A 16573-nucleotide genomic window follows, 5' to 3' on the forward strand; every position below is an offset into this window, starting at 1 on the left:
ATTCTCAACTGAGATATTTTTGTGATTATCGTATTGATCAATTTAAATTGTATTAGTTCAAGGTCTTCGTCACGTTTTATGACCTTTGGTACTTTATGGGTTGTGAAATCCATTGATTTAGTGGATAGTTCAGGTGACTATAAAATAAAAAAACAAAATGTTTTAATCTGTTTACGTTCACATGAATACCAGTGATTAGGTCAAATTCAAAACATAACACTAACCAGTACATTATGCATAGAAATTGCTAAAATGAGAGTTATTTAATTCATCTTGTATTGGTTGTTTGGACCTTCCCAATGATCTTTAGGACTGCAATTAATCAGTCCCTTATTGTCATATGTGCATCCTGTGCCTATTACTTTGATATTGCCTTAAGTCACAGGCATTCTAAACGATGGAACTTATAACTCACGTTTCGTCCGTCTCTGCTTATAATGAATGTTATTTATTTTTAATCTGTGTGTTAATTGTACAAATTAACTATATCATTTATGTTCCAGCCTCAAATGTTTTGTAAGATTCTTTGAATTTCTCACCGGGATTCAGGTACATACATATAGATGACAAGTCTTAAATAGGATAAAACTTTCATCCTTGATTTCACTACTAACCACAATTCAAATATAGTTAGCAGGCAACGCCAATGAGCATACTCTAAGAGGAATTAATAAAAATGATAAATACCAACAACGGGAAATTACAAACTCTTAATAGTGTATTACTAATCATTTATAAAATACAAACCATAGTTTATGCTTTTCTGCTAATCACCTTCAGAACGTCTACCACATATACACTTATCCTTTAACAATGATTACAAACCATTAGGGTATAATTATGATTGTTCATTAGCTATACATGTGAATATTTTTCAATCACTTTATAATTGTATATCATAGAGAATATAATTGGCAAATAATATAAACTTTGTATTCAACTTTAAAACTTCGTTGTTTATTTACAGTGAAAATTAAATAATATAAAGGATCAAATGACATAAATAATTTTATTTTATATTTATTGTTTCATAACACATTTAATTGGTAGTAAACAGAATAAATAAAAAAACAAAGTTACTTAAACGATTATGGTGACTCCGCAACTAAAGGATAAGTTGCCTGGTTCTGCCACATCTATGTGTATCTACGAATTCAGATGCTTCTGTAGAGAAAGTTATGTTGGGCGCACTACCAGAAAACTGAGCCAATGAGTTAGTGAACACCTCTCTTTGTGGTTAGGGAAGGGTACCGTCAAAACAATACACAGCTCTGTTCTATCACACTTAATCTATTTTGATCATGTAGTTGACAGAAATAGGTCGTTTAAAGTGATTTATTGTATTCTTACTAGTTTTCCTTGTGGTGTTCGATCTCGTCTCATACACATAACAGAAGCTATAGGAATTCGAGTTAACAATTCAAGTCTTTGTATTCACAAGAAATTTGTAAGATTTTTATCTCTCCCTTGAGCTTTAATAAATGATTTTATTTATCTATTATTATTTTCCATACTCTTTGTTTCGTTTACTTTTCTTCACCCCCTTCCACCTACCTTTTTCCAATTATACGCTTCATTGTCTAATTTTCTGAACACTGCTTATTACATAATCTTATGGTTTTTATGAATGTTATTTCAACATCTATATTTTTTTCAAACCATTGACCTATTTCCCATTATGGAACATGGATTCAATCCTTTATTGTTCACATCACAATTAGTACATCTGTCATCACACCATCAATTTGTACTCCCTACTTATATTATGTTTATTTATGTAATCTATTCCACTGTTATCGCCAACTCATAAATTGCCTTGATTTCGTGATATGCATATAAATATTACTGTATCTTAGAGTAAAACCTAATGAGGATTCAATCGAAAAAATATTGTTCGCTTATATATGTTATTCTGATTCATAATATGGGAATTTTTAACATTTTAAACGATTAAGGTAAATTATGTTTAAGTTAATTACTTAACCAAACCAATAATAATAAACAACCTACTGATTTGTCTAAGTCAGATTGAGAAATGTATTCAAAGTAATGCTTTGTGGTGAAGTTAGATATTCAAGGAAACTTATACGATCAAAATAAGTTGAGAAATACAGAAATGAAATGATGTAACAATAAAAAAATTTTAATCACAAATCTATATGTTAATCAAAGTTTATTCTATGACTGCTAGTTAAAGCATGAGATAAACACGCAAATCTCACTTATTCGATATACTAAATAGCATGGATACTTGGATTTTATCATTTGCTTTTCACTTAATCAAGTCTCTTAGAGATAAAATCGCTAAGCTCAAAGGTTGCCTTATAGGTAGTAGGATTCGACTTATATCGGAATTCACAATAACAATTTTCAGAACAGGGATTTGTGGAGATTGTAATAATTTAAATAGTTGAATTCATGAGTCGACCTAAGTTAGATGACCGTTGAAATTCTGGAAGCACTGTACGGCCGTTTCGTCCTAGTACAAGACTCCCTAGCGGTGCGCATCCACGATCTCTCACAGGGGACTCAAACCCAAAACCTTCAGTCTTGAGTGTGACCACTTAAACTCTAGACCACTGAGCCGCCGTCCAACGGCGTTTATGTCTAAATTCAGTCGATCCTAACAGCTAAAAAAACAATAATTATCGATATAAAACTGCTGTTCATTTAGTCACATAAGTCAATTGCTAAAATTGACTGGAAAATCAAAAGTATTCTGAGAATTTGTTTATTTACTTTGAATGATATAAATGTTTTAGCAAATATGCTTAAAATATACTATGACTGTAAACAATTTAAATTTTACACCGTCTATTAAGTGCCTCATGAAAATTTTGAAACATACACCGATTTGTTGTTTATTCTCATTATTTATACATTTCCTATGCAAATACCACTTCATATTGTAATAAACACTTTCAGGAATCATTTTTACTTTGTAAACGTACGCAGATTATATTGCATCGTAACTGTAAACCCATAATAGCATTCCTCATATTTTAATGTTAAAAAAAATATTAACCTTATGTCTTAATTTCGGTTTCAGATCAAAGAGCTGTATACTAATTCTCAAGCCTTTAGGGCTACTCATGAACTTAGGTTATAAAATTATAACAGTGGAATATATGATGTGACTGAGGTGGAACTGTCGATCATCTAATGGCATCTCACTCGCAAGATGGACCTTGACATTACCCTCCAGACTACTAATAAACAGACGGATACAAATAAGCAAGAAACTTTATCGTTAAAGTTAATTATAATTGTGGTTAAAATGGTGATTTTTGTACCACGATCATCGATCCTCATTATATTTATTCCGAAATGGTATAAAAAAGTCAGAACAATTTTTCTGTGCGCTTGTTTGATCACATGGTAAGTTGTATATATATATATATATATATATAGAGAGAGAGAGAGAGAGAGAAGTCCTGGGTTTGAGTCTTGCAAGAGGAACCGTGGACATGCACCGTTGAGGAGTCTCATACTAAGAGGAAACTCCCATCCAGTGCTTCCAGGTTTTCAATGGTGATGCAACATTGATCGGCTCATGATCTCGGTGATATAAATATGTCATGTGTGTCAGATTATAAATATGGGTTGGTAAGAATGCTGTCCCAAAGAGCCAGAAATTTATGTTCGCCAGAAAACTTCGAGAAGATGGATGCCCTCATCGAATTATAAATAAATGTAGTGATGAATATCGAATATGGATGAATACAGACCTAAAAAGAAGAATGGCGAGACTATAATTTATGGACGACCTTTGAACTAATCTTAAATGACCCTGAGAAATATTAGCCAATCAGAAGACAGTTGGTATAAAGTAAAAATATGTTATACGAAACCAAAGAATTAAAGCCTATGCAGGCATCTGTACGCTCTCCAATCATCTATATATATTGTAGTTCCTGGTTGCACATATTCCTGTATAATTCGTATTATTGTCGTTGCCTGTAGATCTTTGACTCCTTAAAAGTGTCCCTTTTAGGTTGACCTGTTGTAACTTCTAAGGACCTATGAGGTATATTTATGGAAGTGCTACTTACCCAATCTTCCTTAATACTACGTCCTCTGCTAAATATTCTCTTCCTGACTACTGTTTCGTCTACTTGAACGATTCTCTCAACTCCTCCAAACGACTCGTGTAAACTTATGATTTTTATTGCACATATAGCTCTACAATACTCATACCACTGAACAGCTGAAGCGAAGAAAGTTCCTGTTCGAACAGACTTTTTCCTCCACCACAAATAACATCGAAAGACAATCTCATAATGGTAGTCTGCACACGGTACAGCAGTCACAAATAAAAGGACTTCTTAGTAATCCCATTTGTTGTGCCCCCTCAGTTATCACGTTTTCTCTAAAATTCGTTGTAAACCGATCGTAAGTGAGCACTAGGTATTGAGATTGGCGTCGCGACCCTGAAATCCCTCAAACGCTTCCGATTAGCTCGTCCATAAATTATAGTCTCGCCGAATGTTTTTATTCACTTATCGTCTAAAGGTAATCAGATAATGAGTATAATTATTTAAATATTAAAAAAAGCTTTAAAAACCTGAGATGGCGGATAAGATTTGTAGCTTAGGTTGATTATTCTAGTGCAGTTTTGTTCTCTGAGCTGGATGGTTTGGTCGTGGAGCTACAGGACAAGCTATAAGTCATATGTGGAGAAATTCGAACACTTCACCTCTACTAGAAATTTGTGCTGATGACGTCGTTCAGAATAACGATGAAAGCTCCACGATCAAACCATCCAGCTCAGAGAACAAAACTCCACCAAAAGCTTTAAAAACCCCATTCCCTAATATGAAATTGATCATTGTATACACGACAATACTCTCGAGGAAAAAATAGTTTACATAGTTCAAGAGGACGCCACCTATGAAACACAGGGTAAAACATAAGTGAAATAAATTCATTCAAAGTTATCATAAATAATCGAATTTCACATTATTAAAATTCATAGAAGCTATAACAATTAGAAGGCTTAAACATGACCTTTGTAAATAGAATGATTCATTAGTTAACCTTTAACTACTTTAATATAACTTTGAGTGAGTTGACCTTTTCACAACCACTATTTCTTTTTTAAACTTCCAAAAACATTTTGTTATATTAATTAATAAATTTATATTAACAATCTAGAACTATTATCTTGAGCAGTTATAAAAAGACCCGCTTTTTTACAATTGAATCCTTAACTTCTTTTACACTACACAAAACTTACTAATTATATTGATTAACAATTCGGTTTTTCAATATTATATTGTCAGTTGGAAGTAATTAAACAGGTTAGCTTTTATTTCAGTGAAGGGAACCTTAAAGGAATACAATGAAGGGAATCAATTATATAAATGAAATGAATAGTATGTTTAGTATAAAATAGATGAAGTTATCTAATCTTTATAAAGTATCTGATACATTTGGTATATGATTTACATTTTTTTTATTTGTTTCGTTTACAGTTTAGTTTTTACTGTTTTTTTATGAGAATCATTTTCAGATGTTTGTTTTGGTTGACTTATAACTACTTTCAACATTTGAAAATTTCTTCTACTCAATAAATATTGAAACAGTTGTATATATAATGGCACTATTAAGAACCTTGGTAACCATTATATATATACCTTCCGAATGTTAAAATGGTATTTATAGGGATGGGGTGAAATATAATTACATAATGATAATGACGGGATGGAGGATAATCATGTGGAGTACGTCATGAAATCTATATAGAACCAATTCCGAAAGAAATAGCCGCTGGTCAACTGGTTGAATATATTACTATTCAAATATGAAATATTCAACCGAGATTTCGGGATTTATCAGATAAGTTAATAATCAAATTTAAAATGAATACCACAAAACAATCAATGATCCTCCTCTTCTGTATATTATATCATAATGTGGTAATGTTTTACAACAAATCGATATTTGAGGGTATTTTATGTTACCAACTAACTTTATCTTGACAACCAATGGTAACGAGCTTTGACTGAATATCGCTTTAGTTTTAGCTTGCAACTCACCAAAAGTGAACACCTGTGACACTACCCGGGACTAGAAATCTTCAGGTCTTGTGGTAAGAGGATTTCTTCTAAATCAATTACTCAGAATTCTCTGGTCTATATTTTCTAAATTCTATATTAATCAACCATAATCTAATAATGTTAGTGATATCTGTTTCATTCACACTAGTTAGTTCCCACCAATCAAAATCTCTTACAAGACAGACATATACTTTACTGTTATTTATTTCCTTGGAATATGGAACTACACTCTTGATTCTTATCTTAGTACCAAGACATTAAAAAAAATTCTGAAGTTATTAATCAATGTTACTTTTTGATAAAGAACAATATTTCATAAAGCAATTAAACATAATCATCAGTTCAAAATTTACAAGAGAGATTTGTATCAGCTTACAGGTGTATTTTAACTATGAGATGATTACATGTTGAAGTTTTATTTTGGGGACTAACCTAAAATAGTTACATACATACTGAGGCCTCTGCATCAGTAGGCCTCAGTATACACAAAGGGAAAACCAAGGTCCTCAAATTCAAAGCGGAGAACAGCAATCCAATCACCCTTGATGGCGAAACTCTGGAAGATGTAGAATCCTTCACATATCTGGGAAGCATCGTCGATAGACATGGAGGTTCAGATGCAGACGTAAAGGCGAGGATTGGCAAAGCAAGGGCCGCATTCCTACAATTGAAGAACATATGGAACTCAAAACAACTTTCAACCAATATCAAAGTGAGAATCTTCAATACGAACGTCAAGGCAATTCTACTGTATGGAGCTGAAACTTGGAGAACTACAACAACCACAATCAAGAAAGTACAAGTATTTATAAATAGCTGTCTACGCAAGATACTCAACATCCATTGGCCGGATACCATCAGCAATAGCCTTCTGTGGGAGAGAACAAACCAACTTCCAGCTGAAGAGGAAATTAGGAAAAGACGATGGAAATGGATAGGACATACATTACGCAAATCGTCAAACTGCATCACGAGGCAAGCTCTAACTTGGAATCCTGAAGGGAAGCGGAAAAGAGGAAGGCCAAAGAACACGTTACGTCGGATAATAGAAGCAGATATGAAAAGGATGAATTACAACTGGAAGGAGCTGGAAAGGATTGCCCAGGACAGGGTTGGATGGAGAATGCTGGTGAGCGACCTATGCTCCTTCACGAGGAGTAACAGGTGTAAGTAAGTAAAAAAAGTTAAAGCTGGAAAGTATAATCAAAAACATACCCAATTATCAATCCAAAAAAAATAAACAAAAAAGAACGAAATTTAATTGTAATAACTAGTTAGAAAGTCCACAGTTTTTACTGTTTATTTTCACATAGGTAAAATGACTGATAGTTTCAAAATATTGCCTAATGAGCTTGTAACATAATAATTCCAAAAAAAATAAAGAAGATAGTTAGTAAGTATCATGAAACAAAACAGTGAAAATTTCAACTTTAGGTTAGGATTTTGTTGCACAAAAGGACTAATGTTTTATTACACCAGCTTATTCTGATTGGTAGTTTTTAAGCAAGGATTGAATGGGATAAGATTTCACTCACACGAAAAAAACGACAAAGACAAGTTTTGTGTTTGCCTTTAAAGTCTTTTTTTTGTGTCTAAATCTTGTTGTGTAGATTAATTATCAGTAAGTTTAAGGGCAAATTAAGATCATCCTATATAAAATGGTAGAACTAGAATTTTCGTCGACCAAATTAGGAAAAATTTCACTAAAAATATGTTTATATTTGAGTGGTTTATTGACAAGAAAGTACTGGTTGAAAAACTGCCGAAATTCAGTTATTAATTCCGAAGCTTCTTGCTTGATGTAATTGAAACAAATTGGTGTTATCATAAAATTGAAATCTAAGATTATTATTTGATACAGGAAACGATTATGATTACTAGTTTTGTAAGTCCTATCTAAACCAACAACATGTAAGAAATGATTAGACAGAGTTAAGTTGATCACAGGATGCAAAGAAAAATAAACTGAATCATTATCTTCATTCATTCGATACGTTCATTCTGTACCAGGTGAAATTATCAGACTTTTTAGTTTGTCAGTCAACTATAGTTAAAGTAATAGAGTGTACAAACCATTTATTTGGAAGGTTAGACTTTGAAAACGCTTTGTTAAAATCATCTTATGAAATTAGTTGCTTGTGAAATGAAGTATACAAGATCTATGACGTTGTACTCAGTGGTGCCCGAAACCAGTAGAGGATTTACGATATCGAAATCTGATTTGGTCAGTTTATGCATCCATGAATTATTGTAATAAGCAAAGGAATAACATTCATGGTTTTGATACACATTCCTATGAATTCCGATCTAGCATCCATCTATCATCTTGACAAAGATGAATTCTATTAAATTGCACTTTACTGAGGGCATAGAGAAATAACTTTATATAAAGTTTCAACATACCTTCTCAAACAGTGATTTTCACATTTTTATTGCTCAAAAACCACATATCTAACAGATAGATGTATTTGTTGCCCTTGTTAATATCTGATGTTTGAGGATCAAACTATAAAAGGTGGTCAGTATAATTAACCAATGTACGATTAAGCTATGAGTTAAAGACCTGTGAATTCTTCTTTAAGCTATCAAGTGTATAATGTGTTAATTGCTTCAGGTCATCTATGATAACATCGTTGTTTTATTGATTAATTTTTATTTGTGAAGTGGTGATGCACGTTTTGAGAAAAAGATTGAAACATCACTATGTTGATTTGGAAAATATAAAAATTATTAACGATTAATTAACACTAAACTGATATGACAGCACTTGAATATCTTTTAAATGACAACTACCAGATTTTGAGTTCAGTCATTTGTAAGGTCTTGTGTGCACGCTACTAAGCAATCTTTAAGATAAAATAACTACTCACTGTTATATATATATATATATATATATATATATATATTCAAGGATAAGAAAGAATGGTGCATATGAAGAATGAAATAGTGAAATAACCAAGATAAAACTGTAGTCGGGAAAATCGAAAAACATCGTTGTACAGAAGCGTAAATAATAGGTCTTGTTTGATTTTCAAACAGAATGTTATTGGAATTTTTTATTGAAACTGATTAGTGACTAGTAAGGGAATTCAGAACGAAGGCTTCATCCCTTTCAGGACTCGTGCATTTCGGTTTTGATGCTCACAGTGAGACGTGAACCAAGTACCTTTCACTTTAAGCAGATTTCAAATAAAGGCTATTGGATTTTGACGAAACTCAATCATCCATATGGCTAAATACCATCCTGTCATTAGAGATGATGTCGTGATGACAATCCTAACTCTTAATCCTAATTCCTCATACTAACTCATGACACTATTCTGAACCTAATAATTTAAGTTTCTCGCGGTAACTTTTATATCGCTAAAAGATCATCCATAAATTATAGTCTCATCGTAATAAGCTTTAAGGCGCATGGGTGTTGCAACAATTCCGATTCATCTAGAGAAGAGATGACTTGAAACTTACTTCGTCCCAGTCTAAGAACTATCAGTAGTGTTGAATACCCCTAACGTATCTGAAAAACGAACTACCCGGTTTATATAAGTCCTTTTTCATTCATTCAAGGCTACCTGGAATCCAATAGCTTTTATGGTTGATATTAGTTGATTAGGCCCCTGCCTATGACAGTATTCACATTCAACACCCACCACGTCATTAATTAGCTACCGAGTCCACATAACATCTAGTTTATACAATGAGGTGCATACTAACTTTAATTCACATATATTGGTTGTTTGAAAAGAACATCACCTCTAAGTTGCAGGTGCATTCACCAGACGAATTTCAAATAGGACGAAAGGAGCGCCCTACATTTCACTGCTATCCATCATCTATCTCTGCTTAACATTCATTGAAATAATATTCACTGGATACAAATTATCATATGGAGTTGTATGAAATATCATCTTTAGTGTATTCGAGACAGAATAGAGCAAAAATAAGTCATCGGTTTAAGATTTCTTAAATTCACATAGCAGTAGAGAGTATTGTAAAAAATAAACAACGAAAAGTTAATGGATTGATTTACCAGCAATAATTAAACTTTAAAAACATAAGCTATAATAAATAAACCGGCATAGAATCGGAAAATAGGACTAACACAAGCAATTTTATCAAAATTTGAACAGAATGTAGTAGGTTGATTGAATGTCAAAGTAACATTTGTGCTAGAAGATGAAAATAATAATGATACCTACAAAACAAAGCTATATCAGTGATAAATCCAAATATTAATAAAAAGTATTAATATATCCACTATTTAGGATGTAGTTATCTATTTAATTCATAGGTTTTATTCCGGATAAAATGTACCGAATATTACAACATTCACTAAATAACAACTGTGGTTGGGTGTCTACAGAGAATTTTATACGAGATTCCATAAAATCTACTAACCAAAAATGCTTTATAAGTTAATTTCTTCTACGCTCTGGTAAATTGTTTCAAGATAAATCCAAGAATTCCAGTTAAAATATGAAACATATGTAAGATACTATTGGGGCAATTTATATATCAACTCAAATCATATCATGTTTAATGATGAAAATTAATCGGAGAACATAAATTTTTGTCTTAATACATTTTTTGTACATATCTGTTTGGTATTTTTCATATGGAATCGACATGATAGAGAAAAATGTCGAATTGCATATTTTTTTCAATGACATCTTTCTACATAAGCCGATAAATGAAGACACTTAAACTTTTTGTTGCATTCTAACGAAAAATTCAATTAACTTGTACCTTTATTTGAGAAAAATATCTTTCCTGTTGAAGGTAGTTATCAGATGACTCTGGTTGACCTAGATTCTGTGCTAGTTGACACGTCATTACAACGTACCTGTAGTCTTGAGTAAACTGGTGCTGCCTTACAGATCTGACTCAGTGTCACTTAGCTTCACAATCTGAGTCCTTGTCACTAAGCTATTCGGACCGCGACTGACAACGTTTATAGAACTGGGGTGTTTATAATTAATTGGGTTCTATTGAGAAAGTTGAAATGTGGATACTAGTCTAAGTGAGTCGACGTGCCGTGTACCATGTTAAAATGTAAAGTGGTGATTGAAGGTAGTCGACAGGATATTGTGGACCTAGGTTTCGAGCTATTTAGCGCCTGTCAGCAAGGTATGCTTGTGACCTTGAAGGAACTGATGTTTGATGTCGGATTAGACGTTAACTGTTCACATGAATTATTATATACTATTAAAAATACCATTTGAGTTCTGGAAAGGGAGTATTCAGCAGGTGAGAGGTATTCAACATCTTTCCATTAATTTGATAGATGAATGTCGATTCTCCACTGGCAATTTCAGTTCAAGTCCTAACTCCCTATTATTTTTGTTTTTCATTCTGGGATAAGCTACACTGATATGCTCATAGCAAAGATAGATAACTTGAAATCTCCAGTGAAAATTACACTCTTATGTGCAGCACTTTAAAAAAAAAACCAACCGACAAAAAGCTTAAAAATGCTGGATATCGAACACTGAAGTTATTCATAACGTCAAACAGTTCTGGAAAATAATTTATGTTTATTGATTTCATTTTTTTTAAGGTCATATCACACATCCACTTAAGTTAGGTTTCTTCTTAAAATAAAATAAAAATTACTAGTAACTAAGCAATATAATAATTTTTTTTAATTTTTCATAAAAGCAGCAAACAGAATTAAAATTTCGACATTGTTTCCACTATATTAATTATAGTTTCATTAAAAGTTATATGCACCATATAAGAAAAGTACTAAACTAAATTTATGAATGATATTTTGCTTCTATCAATTAACTAGTCAAATTTAGTGAATACAGTATAGAATGTTATAGTATCAGATGATCAAGATTAGTTGATTACTGAATAGTAAAACTATAAAGCCAAAGTACACAGAGTAAAATAAGAAGTAATTCAAATTAAAATGTTTTTTTTTTAATTTTTTGGAGCTAATTTTGGTACTTTTTATTTTGACAATATTAAAAACAAACTTATGATATAATAAAAATAAGACTAACATATATGAACAGATTACCTTTCAGTAGATTAAAATATGTAATAGTTGATTAAAATCAATGTTTATAACTTATATTTAGTTTGTAAAAAAAAATAAAAGAACCACAGGTCGAAAGATTACCTGAAAGCTTGGATCCAAGATTAACTATTAGATGAAATCCTTAAAAGCGTTTAGACCCCAAGAAATAGGAACTTATATAGAATGTCTTATGTCTAAAGAAAAATCTAAAAGATCTAAGGTATTTTCAAGTTTTATTGATAGGTGGAAAGTATGTAACCCAGCTTAGTACAAATGATTACATATTCGCTTGTTTGTTTTATTCTCAGTACAGATGTTTAAAATAAAAACCATTGTTAAATGGAATCAATATCAAATCAAATATGATTTAACACTTCTATTTTTATTTACTAATAGTAAAAGTGTAGTGTGGTTCCGGACGGTTGGATCATGAATTTCAAGTCAAATTGGGCTAGAGAAGATAATGAACAATTTCACAAACAGGCATATATAATAAACACAGGGCTTGGTGCAAATCTAAACCTAAGTGACTACGCTTAAAATTAGAACAGTAAGAGCACAGAAGTAAAATGCAACAGTGAAGAGAAACTAGGGGTGGGAGTGTGGAACAACACTACGTCCAATATTGTAACCAATTTACACATACATAACTCAAATCCCCAAACCATTGATTAATACTATCATACACGTCACCTCCTTTAGACAAAACTAACCCAAAAAATGATACACGCAGGCACAAAGCCATTGTTTAGTCACAAACCCTTACTCAGCTAACATCTACGCCAGTTACTGTAGCGCATCACGTGAGCAGTAGTCAGAAATAAATAAAAAAAGTTAGACGGTGGTTGGAGGTAGTCGACAGGAAACACTGGACCAGGGTTTCGTGCTACTTGGCACTTGTCAACAAGGTGTACCTGTAATCTTGAGGGAACTGGTGCTCCCTGACGGATTCGACCCCGTGTCACCCACCTTCAGTCAGAGACGTTACCACTGAGCTGTCTGGGCAGCGACCGACCTGCTGTAGGACTGAGATGTAATCACAATTGATTGATCACGGGGTGGTGATCAATGTCATGTGTGTCAATTCCTTACTAGTGCAGATCGAATGCTATCGATCATGTTGCAATGTGGTCACCAGTCTAGGTGACTCGACACTCCGTGCACTATGTTGAGATTAGATGGTAACACGAAACCCGGGTCCAGGGTTTCCTGTCGACTACCTCCAGCCACCGAATACTACGCACAAATCAAACTCCCTCTCTTACCAGTTCCCTTAAATATGAACAATCAATCTTAGACCTTGACTAAAGATACTCTAATGACGCAACATACTCTGGAGATACGTCCGTTGATTCGAAGGCACGTAGTCTGTATCATCTCATTCGTTAAATAATGCTTGCTCATACACAGAAGTTACGCATGCGACGAACTTAAAGTCAAAGGAACAAAGCGATACTTACGGGAAAAAAATTCGGGAGTGGATTGTAGTTAGAATTACTTTAGGCTTGGCCTCTTTCTAGAAAAGGCTCAATAATTTCAATCTTACACTAAACTTCAAGCTAGTACACTATTTGTTACACTTCCAAGGTCCAATGGCGAATTGCATAGGAATACCGAAATATAACCTACGACAAAATACAAGATCAGATCAGACAAAGCACTGTGAAGTAGAAATGCGTGGAAACCCTTCCCAACATAACTTTTATCTTTTGAGACGAACTACCATGAGCCCCCAAATGCCCTGGTACGGCCGACAGTGGGGAGAGTACGCTCTCCCTCTCGAAATGCACTCACATTGCTACACGTATATAGCCTCTGCCAGGGAAGTCCTACTCACTGCCTTCTCGCGGCGTGGGTGTTGTTTACGAAATTGAGAGGACGAAAAGAGAATTCCGGAGCATTAACCGGGTTGGTGGACACGGAGAGTCCACCTAGGGAAGTTGGAATACCCTGATTCCAAACCAATGGTGCCCATGGGCTCCAGTATCCTGACAGAACAAATGGCGTATGAACCAATTGTTGGTCACTGGCCACCATGGGACTGCATCTCCTTACAATGCTCCACTGCCTTGTGGACCAGACCTTTAGGTCGAAGGCTCCGGGTGTGGCTCCCTAAGAAAACCACCTGCTTTGGTTTGGGCACCCGGGCAGTATTACAGCCCTCACACAAATGAAATGAGATTTGTGTGGCGCATATGTATTTGGTTCCCCCTTGTACGAGTATTTATGTGTTCAAATAAATAAATAATAAATACCATAAGAAATTTTCGACGTACACACGTTTACAATCTTCGCGTATTTCATAGTAATCATTGTTGCAAATATTTACGGTTTGCACACGCTTTCTATTTTTAAAAATCAGTAAAACAGAGGAAATTCGTTTATTAGTAGACAGACGTACATCTCGCCTGTGGCAAAGATAAAGTGATTGATAGGAGAAAGCATATTTTGTCAGACACCGACCTAGTGAGTGCAAGACTCCAATGATAACTGAAACAGTCAATTCCCTGACTCCTCAGTGAATAATTGAGGGTGAAGACAAACCTGTCCTGAAGCACCCTAGAAATTTATCAAAAATCAGAAAACGGAACCGTTGTTCGTATACTCCAAGTCCATGAGTGTCTTGAAGGTAGAGAAATGAAATAAGGAAAACACTTTGGGAATATGAAATAAAATTAGAGAAGGCGAGATATCCGTCTATCAACCGAAGGAAGTGTTTACTGCGCAACAGTTCGTTCCGTCCTACTTTATGGCTGTGAAACACGGCCGGTAAGAGTATAGGATATCCGTAGGTTACTAGTATTCGATCATATGTGTCTTCGAAATATTGCTCGTATATCCTGGGACCATCGAGTAAGTAATGCAGTTGTTGGGAAACGGGTACTAGGTAAGGATGGCAAGTCAGTTGATGAAGTAATCGAACTCCATCAGTCGAGATGGCTGGGACACGTGTTACGTACGCCCAACCACCGACTACCTCGATGTGCGATGTTTTGTGGTGTAGGAGTAGGTCGGAAGAGAGCTAGGGGCGGCCAGACCAAAACATGGCACAAATCCACGAAGTCATTGACAAGTGGACTGAGCCATGTTGGTAGGTGTAGACCACCTGTTTGGGTACCACGAGGTGATAGCAACCGATGGTTAGAGACCTTGAATGACATGGCTCAAAATCGTTTGCAATGGTGCAGGTGCATCCACTCTTTGTGTTCTCCCAAATTCTAATCTTCTGAATTCTTCGTGTCCCTTATCTTTTCTTCCAAATTTATTTCACTGGATTATACTCCTTGAATAACATCTTCAAACCCTAATTTTTCTGATTACAGCTTATAATTTTACTACATCTAGCGCTACGGGATTTGAATCGACCACTGTATCTCTGTGCTAATGTGGTGTGGCAACTCGGACTGATGTACGTACGTACGAAGTTCTACGTTGTTACCGACTGAATTAATTTCTCTCAACCAAATAGTATGGGAAAGGTAACAACAGTTGGCTAGACTTAGTAATGCAAAACTCTTGGTAATTAAGGAGGGGAATGCTAAGAAAAACATTCCGCGAATAATTTTTACTTTATAGGAAACAATTATGAAAATTTACAAAAAGATGAAGTAAATAGTAAGTGAAATCAATACAGACACAAAGACACGTTATCAACTAATGTTGCCTGTATATAAAGCAACGATGTGTATTTTCCAAAGATTGGTGAAAAATGAATGAAAGAGTAAATGTGTATACGTGGAAATAAGGTGAATGTACTGAAGATACTAATTTTTTTCCATAATCTTTCTTAGATGTTTGTAAATATAGATGCAGATACACATAAACTACATCGAATAATCCAATAAATTAAATTGATAACGAAGTGTCAATAATAAACTTATGAGATGAATGAGTTACACCATTTGTTACATTTAATACCAAAAAAAAAAACAATAAAATAATTGAACATCGAACTAAGATTATAAAACATACACAAATGTCTTCAAGACAAATAGAAATACATTAAACTACAAAGAAAAAATCAATAGGTGAGACGGTAAATATTTAGACAAGAAACAGAATAAAAGCAAGTAAATAATATATATGAAACATGTATAGTATTAATCATATTAACGAGTGAAAATAAAGATCGAACAAAACAGAATGAAAAAGACGTGTACCTCTGGAGATAACCATTTTAAATACACTAGTATGATCGTCAATGGTACGATAATTATCATTGGTATTAATATTACTACTGTTACCAAGATAAACAGGAAGAAGACATATGAATTGATGACAGATACAACTCTACGAAAGCTGACAAATCAGAATGAGCGAGAGAAGTATACCACAGAGAAATTTAAGGAAGTCACAAACGAATGTGGTTGATATGAAGACAGAGAAGAAAAACGTAAACCATTCAAGTACCATTTATCATGTATGTATATATCATATGCATACAACGTTTTTTGACGACCATAATGAATATGTTCAATGACTTGTATAC

The sequence above is a fragment of the Schistosoma haematobium genome, chromosome 1, assembly GCF_000699445.3.
Source record: "Schistosoma haematobium chromosome 1, whole genome shotgun sequence".
NCBI classification, from domain to species: domain Eukaryota; kingdom Metazoa; phylum Platyhelminthes; class Trematoda; order Strigeidida; family Schistosomatidae; genus Schistosoma; species Schistosoma haematobium.